This window comes from Cervus canadensis, chromosome 6 (genome assembly GCF_019320065.1).
Source record: "Cervus canadensis isolate Bull #8, Minnesota chromosome 6, ASM1932006v1, whole genome shotgun sequence".
NCBI lineage: Eukaryota > Metazoa > Chordata > Mammalia > Artiodactyla > Cervidae > Cervus > Cervus canadensis.
The window spans coordinates 63,307,843-63,320,586 of record NC_057391.1 but is presented as its reverse complement, the minus strand read 5'-3'; the positions used below and the strand labels follow the sequence as shown (position 1 = coordinate 63,320,586).

At 42.0% G+C, this 12,744-nt stretch overlaps 1 protein-coding gene across 5 annotated transcripts in view; it reads right to left on the bottom strand.

The window, feature by feature from the left end:
• KTN1 (kinectin 1) overlaps positions 1-10,288 on the bottom strand; it is a 112,284-nt gene extending 101,996 nt beyond the window's left edge. For 2 of the 5 annotated variants that reach the window (XM_043472165.1, XM_043472167.1), the window contains exon 1: positions 9,980-10,285. The gene's annotated coding sequence lies outside the window, so the exon portion shown is untranslated. Of the gene's footprint in view, positions 1-9,979 lie in introns of all 5 variants that reach the window. The other 3 variants (XM_043472164.1, XM_043472163.1, XM_043472166.1) reach the window with 3 other exon arrangements.
• Between the last annotated feature and the right edge of the window lie 2,456 nt (positions 10,289-12,744).

The window sequence follows — 12,744 nt, the reverse complement described above, 5'->3', positions numbered from 1 at the left end:
GCAGATGTTGGCAATTTGATCTGTGGTTCTTCTGCCTTTTCCAAAATCAGCCTGAACATCTGGAATTTCACAGTTCATGTACTGCTGAATCCTGGCTTGGAGAATTTTGAGCATTACTTTACTAGCGTGTGAGATGAGTGCAACTGTGTGGTAGTTTGAGCATTCTTTGGCATTGCCTTTCTTAGGGATTGGAATGAAAACTGACCTTTTCCAGTCCTGGGGCCACTGCTGAGTTTTCCAAATTTGCTGGCATATTGAGTGCAGCACTTTCACAGCATCATCTTTTAGGATTTGAAATAGCTCAACTGGAATTCCATCACCTCCACTAGCTTTGTTCGCAGTGATGCTTCCTAGGCCCACTAGACATTCACATTCCAGGATGTCTGGCTCTAGGTGAGTGATCACAGCATTGTGATTATCTGGGTCGTGAAGATTTTTTTTGTACAATTCTTCTGTGTATTCTTATCACATCTTCTTAATATCTTCTGCTTCTGTTAGGTCCATATCATTTCCATGCTTTATTGTGCCCATCTTTGCATGAAATGTTCCCCTGGTATCTCTGATTTTCTTAAAGAGCTCTCTAGTCATTCCCATTCTATTGTTTTCCTCTATTTCTTTGCACTGATCACTAAGGAAGGCTTTCTTATCTCTCCTTGCTATTCTTTGGAACTCTGCATTCAAATGGGTGTTATCTTTCCTTTTCTCCTTTGCTTTTCGCTTCTCTTCTTTTCACAGCTATTTGTAAGGCCTCCTCAGACAGCCATTTTGCTTTTTGGCATTTTTCTTGGGGATGGTCTTGATCTCTGTCTCCTGTCCATTGTCACAATCCTCCGTCCATAGTTCATCAGGCACTCTATTAGATCTAGTCCCTTAAATCTATTTCTCACTTCTACTGTATAATTGTAAGGGACTTGATTTAGGTCATACCTGAATGGTCTAGTGGTTTTCCCTACTTTCTTCAATTTCAGTCTGAATTTGGCAAAAAGGAGTTCATGATCTGAGCCACAGTCAGCTCCCGGTCTTGTTTTTCCTGACTGTATAGACCTAGTGGGCAGGAATCTGCCTGCCAATGCAGGGGACAAAGGTTCAATCCCTGGCCCGAGGAGATCCACATGCCACAGAGCAACTAAGCCTGTGCACCTCAACTACTGAGCCCTTGCTCTAGAGCACATGAGCCACAACTATCAGGCCCCGTGCACCTAGAGCCCTGTGCACTGCAACAAGAGAAACCACCACAAGGAGAAGATAACGCACCTCAACCAAGAGCAGGCCCTGCCCACCACAACTAGAGAAAGCCCATGCACAGCAACGAAGACCCAGCACAACCAAAAATAAATTATTTTTTAAAAAATAAAGGAAAAAACCCAACGGTCATTTCTGAGAAAAGGAAACAAAAATGGCCAGCAAATTTCAGAAAATACATCTCCACTCTATAAGCAAAAATGCAAAACCCACAAGATGTCAATTCATGCCCAACCGGCTGTCTGACTTCATTATTTACCATCATTAGGTCTGGTAGACCCTTAAACAACATGGGGGTGAAATGTGAGGGTCTGATTCACAGATTTTCTTCAATAGTGACTACCTCAGTACTACACAATAGATGCCAAACCACAGTTGAGAGGAACAGGGGATATGGAGGGCCAATTATAAATTATAGGATGAATTTTGACTGCACAGAGGGTCAGCATCCCTAACCCCCCAAGATGTTCAAGGGTCAACTATATAGGCAAGAATGTGGAGAATAAACTGGTACTACAATTATACTGGAAGACAACTCAGCACTACCTAAAGCTAAAAATGAACCTCTCCTACAATTCAGCAGTTCTGCTCCAAGCGAGATATAAGGTCCGAAACATTCATTCAAACTGCTAATCTCAACACGTTAGTAGGTAACAAAAATCAACTTATTAGGTCTTGATTAGCAATCATACTTTTAAATGAAATGAACTAGCAACACATAGGGTTTTTCCCCCAAGAAACTTAGTTATATATGTATATATCTGATAATGTATTGAGTCTCATAATGTGAAAGTTATTTGTTATTGTAAGTAAAAACAAAAAAATTTTTTAAAACCACCTAGAGACAGTACAGATGCAAGTGCACCCACAGAGCCATACAAGGTATTCATAACAGCATTGCTTATAACAGTAAAGAGGACTGGAAACTACCCAAATACCCATCAACAGATAATAAATTAGAAAATACACATACAATGAAATTCCACGTAGAAGTGAAAGTGAATGAATCAAAGTTATATATAACATGGAAGAAAAATATTAGGACAATAAAGTTGAGGGGGAAAAGGAAGTTGCAAATAAACTCATACAGAAGAATCCCATTTATAGTGTTTAGAAAGAAAAAAAAAATACAAAAAAGGATTATACACCACAGTAACTGAAACTATACCCAGAAATGAAAATACCAAATTGTTATGAGAAACATGATAAATTCACTTCACAGAAATCATGTTCAGCCACCTGAGACATCCAGGTTATGAAAACTATGTAAAATAATTATAGAACACATTTCAAATAAACATGATTTCCCAATAAAGTAAACAAGTACAGTCCAGAAGCACATAAATCCAACCTGTGTGTGGATTTTTTAAATTTAAGGAAACAAGTGTTCAACACCACATCATTGAGAACACTGGGGAGCTTTCATTGTAGCTTGTTCAAATTTATTTCAAAGATAAATAGATCTAGACATATGCAATCACTAAATAATTTATGTACATATTTCACTTAGAAAACTTACTGATCAATAAGATTAACTGGTACTAAGCAGAGAAGTATTTTTGCTGAAATTCGTTTTTAAATTTTATTTTCCAGCCCACTCCCAAGAGTCAACCTGAAACCCTTATTCTTGAAGTCTCACTTTACATGGCATTCCATGTAAATCAACTAATCATGCTAATGGAGAAGGAGGATGGCACAAATGACAAGGAAAGCAGAAGGCTCAATGAGTCCCAATCATTCTCAAACATCAGACAACAGATTCATTCATTTTCAATGCCTGAAGCACGCCACCAAAAGCTGGTGCTCTGGGACAATCTAGAGGGATAGGGTGGGGAGGGAGGTTGAATGGGGAGTTCAGGATGGGGGGGGAACACATGTTTACCTACGGCCGATTCATGTTGATGTATGGCAAAAAACCATCACGGTACTGTAAAGTATTTATCCTCTAATCAAAATAAATTAATTTTTTTAATTAAATCTGGCGAGCAGTACCTAAGTACCAGAAACATAGTTCGCAGTGGTGAACAAGACAAAGTTTCTGCCTCATAAAGTTTATATTCTTACAGGTGAAGCAGATATCAAACAAATAAATAAATAAGCATATATTATCAGTTCAGTTCAGTCACTCAGTCATGTCCGACTCTTTGCAACCCCATGGACTGCAGCACACCAGGCTTCCCTGTCCATCACCTACTCCCAGAGTTTACTCAAACTCATGTCCATCGAGTCAGTGATGCCATCCAACCATCTCCTCCTCTATCGTCCCCTTCTCCTCCTGCCTTCAATCTTTCCCAGTATCAGGGTCTTTTCCAATGAGTCAGTTCTTCGAATCAGGTGGCCAAAGTATTGGAGTTTCAGCTTCAGCATCTGTCCTTCCAATGAATATTCAGGACTGATCTCCTTTAGGATAGACTGGTTGGATCTCCTTGCAGTCCAAGGGACTTTCAAGAGTCTTCTCCAACACCACAGTTCAAAAGCATCAATTCTTTGGCACTCAGCTTTCTTTATAGTCCAACTCTCACATCCACACATGACTACTGGAAAAACCATAGCTTTGACTAGATGGACTTTCATTGGCAAAGTAATGTCTCTGCTTTTTAATATGCTGTCTAGGTTGGTCACAGCTTTATGATATTAGGTAATAACTGATAATGCAATGAAGAAAAATATAAAGCTCAGACAAAGACATGCATTTTGGTGATCAGGGTTGGCCTTTCTGAAATAACCACTGAGCAATGCCTACAAGATCACATGGCAGTAACTCATAATGCACATACATAGGAATTAAGACTGAAAAAACTTCTTATAAATTAAAAAGATCATAGTCTACGTACTGCTTTCTATATAAAATATTTTATAGCATTTGGTTTTAAGTAGCTTTTACTATTTTCTCTCCTTGGAAAACTTTAGGTCCTCAAATTTAAGTCACTAGCTTTCAGAGTTAATCCTCTAGCTCCAGGGGAAAGAAATCTTTATAACCTTAATGCAACTTTATAATACCTAACAACAGACAACTGCACATGGACAGTGTTTCTTTTCTTTCCAGAAAACATTCTTATAAAACAGCTCAATGGATGAGAATGGGCTCTAGAGTCAGAATATCTAGTTCAAATTCAGGTTCCTCCTTTTCTTTGCTCTGTGTCTTTGGACAAATTACTTAACCTGCCTCCATTGTTTCCATCAAATACCATCTATCTCATAAGGCTGTGGAGAGGAATCAATATGATGCTATACATAAAGTATTTACAAAGTCTTAAATAGCAAATAAGCACTCTATTATTAGCTATCACTTATGTAGCAACTACTAAGATAAAATAAGCAAGGCAAATGAGTCTCAGGCAGGTAAATCTACACATACAGTAAGTGGTTTTAAGAAGCAAAGCCAAATTCAAACCCAAGTTCTTCAGACTCCCTAGCACCCACACTTTATCCACTTACACCACACATTACACAATTAAAGAACTGAGCAATAAGAAACTTGCATAGAAGATTAGAATTAATAAGGTCTAAGACCTGCAGGTCTCCTAGTTATTACTGACTTTCAGACCAGACTGTTTCCTTGGCAACTTAAGTGATTCATATATAAGAATAAATAATAACCATCACACATTTTCCAGTGAGAATGTAGCACATCATCAAGTCTCTTGATAGACAATGTAATTACTAAAAATCATATAAGTTCTGATAACTAATTGCAGATGTCACTGAGAATCAAAATAAAAGAGATGTGGATAAATGACATTCTCCACTAGTAATGGTAGGCAGCTAGGATCCTGTGAAAACTACTCAATATAGAAGCTATCTTAAAGGACCTCTCACTGGATTAAATGACATTTGTCCCCCTGTGTAGACACAGGGGATAGTGTCTACAGAAAGCTAAATGCTCTGGCTAACAACTTACTCACTTATATATTTTATTTCTACAAATCGATTAAATGACAGAATAAACATCAAGCTTTCATTTCTACAAAACTAAGTCAAATCCTTTGGAAGCCTTTAATAAGGACTGGAAAAACCTAGAATAATTTGTAAGTTTGAAAGTTTCATTTTACTTTTTTAAAAAAGAAACAATACTAGAAATCATAGACAATGCTCTTAGGATATGATGTATAGAAAAAAGAACAGGAGACCTCTACTCAAAGACAAGAGACTGATCCAAATAAAATGAGACGCAAATAAAAGTAACTGCTTCAAGTTAAAACCAAGTGCACAGATACCTTGAGTTCTTGCTTTAACCAACTTTTTAAATGACCTAACCAATGATCCTAATCACATGGGACAGGTAAGACGGTCTCCACCACACTCCAACATCCCTTCCTCCATCAAGGTGTTCCTAAAGGTTGCCAGCCATTTTTCTTGTGCTCTCTGTCTGCACATAGGAAAGGAGCAAACTGAAAACCACGTGTCCAAAAATGAGATATGCATCACAGTAAAAAAAAAAAAAAAAAAACCCTGCAGGAGATAAAGATTTTAATTCACTTGTAATAAACAAATCTTTAAAAAAAATCTTCATTGAGATTATGTTATGTACCAAGCACTGCCCTAAACCCTTGGTGTTGTTCAGTTGCTAAGTTGTGCCTGACTCTTTTGCAACCCCATAGACTGCAGCTCGCCAGGCTCCTCTGTCCATGGGATTTCCCAGGCAAGAATAGTGGAGTGGGTTGTGATTTCCTTCTCCAGGGGATCTTCCCGAATCAGGGATTGAACCCATTTCTCCTACATTGGCAGGCAGATTCTTTACCACTGAGCAACAAAGAAAACAGACAAAAAGCCCTGTCCTCATAGAGGTTACATTATAGTATGTCTGGGAGCAGAGAAAAGAGACAATAAGCAAAATCAACAAGTAAATTTTATAGCTTGCTGGAAGGTGACAACTGCTATGGAAAACAGAACAGGATACAGGGATCACAAGTAGGGAAGTGCAGCTTTAAATAGGAAAGCAGACTTCTGAAAAACATTTCAAGAGCAGATATGAAGGAGACAAGTGAATGGGTCACAGAGATAGCTCACAGAAAAAGTGATTCAAGGAGGGGAAACAACCAGCATAAAGTCCCTAAGACAGTCAGTGGGACTGGAGCCAAAAAAGCAGGAGGCAGAGCAGTCGCTAACTTGGGAAAGGTAAGGGGAGACGGGGAGAGTAGGAGGATTCTGTAAGACCTTGTAGATCATAAGGACTTGGGATTTTATGATGCACATGGGAAGTCACTGCAGGATTTTTGAAGAGAGAAGAGGTATGATCTGGTTGCTCTGCTGAAAAAGACTGCAGACAGGCAAGACAGAAGCAGAGAAACCTACTAGGAGCTTAACTGCAGAAATCTAGAAAAGAGAGAAGACTGGTTTAGACTAGCCTAGTGAGCAAAGGAGGTGGTAAGAAGTGACTTGATTCTGGATATATTTTCAAGATAAGACTGAGCCAAGAATACCAAGTATGAATAAGTCAGGGATGATTCCATTTTTCTTTTCACTTGAATGTTGGACAGAGCTGCCATCTAGTAAGACAGATTAGACTATACCTTAGGCAGGTTTAAAGAGGAACATGCAATTTTAGTTTGAGTTTACTACTTCACATCCAAAAGGAAATTCAGAATAGGTTTTACAGAACACAGGAGTTAAGTCTGAGCTGGAGATATAAAAATGGAAGCCATCAGCATATAGGTATTTAAAGCCATGACATTGGATGAGATCACCAGAGGAATATAGAAAGTAAAGTGAACCAAGAGTTGAGCACTTCAAGAGTGAGGACGAATCATGAAGACTAAATAAGCAGAGTAATTAGTAAGAAGAGAATCCCTAAAAGCAATACCCTGGAAGAAGGGAAGTATAAACAATTCATTTTGTGGTAAGTCCCATGTAGTATACAAATCACTTTGCTGAAACTTGACATTAGGTTAAAGTTCTTAACTGTAGTAAAGTGATAGGTAAAATACTAAAATCATAACTTTTTTAAAAGGAAGTGAACTCTTCTTACACATTTCCTAGAAATAACAGATTTTTTCTATTGGAGTCATTACTGAAATTATTCTTAGTACTATAAGTATGGGCTTTCCAGGTGGCTCAGTGGTAAAGAATTTGCCCACCAAGCAGGAGACACCGGTTCGATCTCTGGGTCAGGAAGATCCCCTGGAGAAGGAAATGGCAACCCACTCCACTATTCTTGCCTGGAAAATCCCATGGACAGAGGAACCTAGCAGGCTGCAGTCCATGAGGTTGCAAAAGAGTCAGACAAGATTTGATACAACTTATTGACTAAATAACAAAAAGTATACTATTTTACCTATTTTACCTTTTTAAGATAAATCCAATTAAAACCCTATACCACTTTAAGAATTAATTAATTTTAAGAGCCTAAATGGCTTACGCTGCAATCTATCTCAAAGGCTGAGGGGGGAAAAAAAAAAATTTAAAACACCAATTCAACAGCCTGGCATGCAAACAGTTATAAACTGCCATTACTCTTGTCTTTCAAGAGCTCAGATGCAGACGGTTAAGTTACATCAAACTCCTTAGTCATGATACTAACGATTTTCCCTCTTTATGCTTAATTTTCTGTTTATAGGGGAAAAAAGCTTCTATTCTTATCTAAACCAATGTTTTACCTGTGCTTTGTACATAAACTACATTTTTTTAAGATTAGAACACCCAAAGTCATGTTCACAAATACTCAAAGAGGAAACAATAAAATTCAACTTTATTTATGCATGTTGTTGTCCAGTCGCTAAGTCGCATCCCACTCTTTGAGACCACATGGACTGCAGCACGCCAGGCTTCCCTGTCCTTCACTAACCTCAGGTCCTTCATAAATGTCATATTGATTACCATTTAATATCTAATTATTAGAATGTTTGCCCTACTAAAAGCAGATTAAGGCCTATAAACTCTGAGGAGGCTTGGAGTGAGAGAATCAAGAAAACATCTGCATCAAGCAGAAGAGACTGTGATATTAAAGGATACAGAAAAAACTAAAGTGGAAACAAAATGGTAAATTAATGGCTTTTCATAATGTTGACCCTGATCCCATAACAGTTACACAATGCTCAATATTCTTTATAATTTTAAAGTGCTTAACATTTTTAAGAAAAAGTTTCATCAGGCTTTGTTATATTTTAAGTTTCAGTATGAATCTCAGAAAGGTAAACAGAATGCCTCACTCTTTAAGTGCACCTGATAGAGACAGTTACACTGCTCAAAGCTGCAAAATTAGAAGAGACATTTCTAATTCAGTGTTGGAGGCAGGGGGAAAGGGATGAATTAATGAATTTTCCTTAGAATCTACAAACAATAAACCCAGTTATTTCTTGTTATAGCCTTGAAGAACAGCAGATGGGGGATCGGAGACTGGGGGTGCTTCTCAGCTAACACATTAAATATGGAAGTATTTATAGCAAGGCATGTCTACTCAAAACAGATCAACTCAAGAGTACTCTGGTGTTATTCTTGGGACAATCATACCAGTCTCAGCAGCAACTAGTTCAGCCAAGCTGGAGACAGTGATACCATTCGCTTGCTAGGTGAGGTAGTGAAAAGAACCACCTAATTAACCAAGAATTCAAACTTCAAGAGAAGTCCTACACAATTTAGGGTGTTTAGTTCATTCATCTCAAGATGTTTATCTTTAGCAGAAAACGGTTGTCTAAATTTCTCAAGGGTTTCCACAAAGCATCTCAAAACACCCCACAACTCTGAACAGTTCACTTCAATTGCAGCTTTTTAAGCAGTGCTTATTAAGATACCCGCTAAGGAATCCTCTCCTGGAATAGGCCCAACCATGAACTTAAGAGTCCTCCTTCCTCCCAAAAGGAACAGCTAGTATTAAACAACCCGTTCCTGAATCTACACAGGGTGCAGCTTAGCCGAGGTTAGGATGCCGCTCCCCGCGCCTGGGGCTGCCGGTCTCCGGTACACACATGCTCCTTCACCACCGACGCGCGGGGCAGCACTGCCCACGTCTGATTACCGTACGACTTCTCTTGGCTGCAGGTTTGGTTTTCTGCCGAGGTCCCCGAAGCCAAAAATCTCCTTGTTGGATAACCGAAGAGGGGAGGGAGAATCCGTAAGGAAGACACACCCCTCAGGGAGAGGAAGGATAACTTCCCCCTTCTCCAGGGCGGTCCCCAGATTTTTCCAAACTCTCCCCTCACGCCGCTTTCCCATCCTCAACCGCCCCACTCCGGGGCCCGGGGACAAGCACTGGGCGGCGGGAGGGGGGGCTGAGCACGGACGAGCGCTGCTTCCCCAAGCACCCCGAGAGCGGCGAGGGCTGAAATTCCAGCATGGCGTAAGCGTGGCCCAGGGCCGCCGCTGGGGACACGCTCCCTCCGTCCACCGGCCGAGGAGGCGGTAATCCGCCTTCCCTCCCGGGGGCCCTCACGCCTGGCTAAAAATAGGCTCCTCGGTCACCCCAGAGCCCTCTCCCGCCGACCTCGCCCTCGGGAGACGTCCCCGGAGGAGGCGCCGCGGCGGAACCGGGGTCGGGCCGGGGCGGCCCGGTGAGGCCGAGAGGCCCCTCGGAGCCCGCCCGCCACGGCAGCCGGGCCCAAGCTGGAGCCCGGGGGCGGCGACGACCCTGCGCCCGAGGCCTACGGCGGGGCTGCGGCGGGTGGTGTCGGGACCCCGCGGCCGCGCCCCCCGCTCGGCGCGGCCCTCCCGTCGGCCCGGCACCCCGCGGCCGGCGCAGCCCTCCCCCCTCCGCGGTCCCCGCGGTCGGAGCCCGGGCCCGGCGCGGCCTGCTCTCCCTTACCCTGTGCGGCCGGGAAAGGAGACCGGGAACACGCGGCGGCGCCGGCACTACAGCCCGGGCCGCCCGCTCCGAGTCGCCGCCGCCGCAGTTGCTCAGGTGCCGTCGCGCCGCCCGGCAGGAAACGGGCGGCTTCGGGGCGGGGCGGCCCCGGCACGTCCCGGCGTCTGGGCCCCGGCGGTGCCCGGAGACCGGCCCCTTAAAGGCACAGGCGTCGCCGCCTCGGCCCCCGCGCGCTCTCCCGCGCGCCCGGGTAAGTCCCAGCGTCCGGCGGGCTCGGGATTCCAGGGCTTTTCTCCAGAGATAACGTCCCGCAGCCAGGTGGAGGGTGGGCGCTCGAGGCACAGCGGAATTCTCTTCGTGCAGGAACCCCCCACCCCCCGCGTCCTTCCCCCAAAGCTGGTTTCGTCTTGCAAGGCCCTCCTACCGAAGCACCACCTGGCCCCCCAGACTGGAATTTCTTTTTTTTTTTTTTAACCTTAAGCAAATGGTACTCTATTTCACCCAGCCCGTCCCAGATTCCTCCTCGGAAACCACTGGAAAACGAAATCTTCCGTCCCTCTGTCTCCAGAGTTTCTCTCTGAATTCGTCGGGCAACCCTGGCGTCAAAGAGAGAGAAAATTTTTTAAACCGACCTAAATAAATTGTGTGCAAATACTATAAAGCTGTTGTGTCTGCCAGCCGGTGGCCATTCATTAAGCCCGGGTAAATAACTGGAAGCTGTAACGGAAAGGAGAGGCTGGCCAGAATTCCTGCTTATTAGTTTGCTCTTTGCTAAAAGAATGACAGCGATCTTTCTGGTCCACTGGTGAATGAGATGTGTTTATTATTTACTGCTTATCAATTTCTCGCAGAATGCCAGGCATTGTCCAGAACGTACACAAAACACGACAAACTCTCCTCAAATGTTATGAGCGCTCAAAATAATTCAAAAGCTTTTAGAGAGTGGATAGGGATACAAAAAATTAAGACTCATCACTAACACCTCCCCCTCCATACTGACAAAGGAGAACGAGCAATTTTTAAGTAATGAACATCAGAACGGTTCCTATACCGACAGGGTTTCCTTTATATTGACTGGCTAAAAAGGTACTGTACCTCTAATTATTTTTTTGTCAGAGGTTTCTAAAGACCCTCCAAAGTACAAACGAAAACTGAACAGTATGTGGTAGCCTGAGCTGTTGAGAATTCTGCCAGTCTTCAGCCGCTGTGTTCTCCAGTGATGCATTCTGTCTTATTTTAACTCCGGAAGCGCCTCCTCTTTTTTCTTTCTCAGTAGGGTTACTCAGCACCTCGGCGGTTCCAATGTCCTCAAAGCAGTCTGTCTCTAAGCCTCGGGCTGTCTCCTGAGCCTGTGATAAAGGATCCAGCTTCACTGAGGAGAGGAGCCATTAGTCTCTTACTACAAAGGGAGGGGAAAATATATCATTTCTGTAAAAGGAGTTTAAGGACTCTTGATTAGCCTACCAATCACCGTCTAATTTCCTCTGATTGGTACTAAAGCAGGTTTTAGGTTAGAATTTTTAAATTCTATAATTTTTATGATTGCTGTAAAACCCCAGGGTCATTTTAGAGGCAGTAGTTTTTAGGTACACTTGTACATAAGACAAAAAACGAGCTTAGAGACATGTTTAAGGCAAATATGCCACTTTTTATATACAGGGATCACTTATTTTTGTGTTCTGCAGTTTGAAACAAAGAAGTGTAAATGTATCAACTATTCCAACTTCTCCGAGTTTTTGAATTTTGACTTTTTAAGAGGGAAGTGACTGGGTGCTTTATTCCTTCTTATAAGCTTCATATTTATCCACATCAAATCAAAAAGATTTATTAGAAATGTTATGCATGATAAACCCTGTTAGGAATTAAGACCTACCCTCTAAGTTTTGAAATATAATTAACTATAATTGAACATATAATTAACCTTGGTTGCTGCTTACTACCCTCAGTGTTACTGAAACAGCAACTAACTTGCTAAAAAGGATTAACACTCCCAGTATCTGAGCTATATCTAGCTGTGACAACTTAGAAAATAAATTTTATTGAAAATGATAAAGTGTAACACTGTTAACTAAAGAGTATTCCCCCACCTCTATTTAACAAAGTGCAATTTATTGGAGAGTGCCTTCCAATTTTTAACATGTAATAATTCTTTTTTCTAATTTTGGAAAAGCTTTAAAGATGCACAGTACATATCTCTCTAGTAGACAGGGAGAAAGCAGGCTATTCCTGTTTTGGCTAGGGAAGACTTCCCAGAAGTGGTGAGTTATATAGAGATTTGAGTAGTACATGAGTAACAGATTACATCTCCCCAACTTCACCAGTGAAGGGATGGCAGAGAAGAAACTATAACAGAAGCATTTCACAGAACTAAAAGTAAAAACAAGATTCCAGGTCCACCTTTTCCACCCAAACAATGGAGTGGGGCCGTTCATACAGACAGCTACAACTGCAGATCTAGAAATAACCAGGTATTCTAACAAAGTATCTGGCACTTCACTGCTTATCAGAGGTCTGCACTGTTCATGTTCACATAAAATCTCTTCAAGCATATGGCATTCAGATTATCTCGTAACAGACTAAAGGTGACTGTGAATCATTTGCCACTCTGCATGGAGAGGTAGATTGTCCCTCCTTTTGATTCTGAGGGGGCTCTGTGACTGACCTGACCAACAGGGTATGCCAGAAGTAACACTGTGTCAATTTCTGGGCCCAGACTGTAAGGCAGTTTCACTTGCTGTCTCTTGGAAGCATTGATCTTAAAGCCC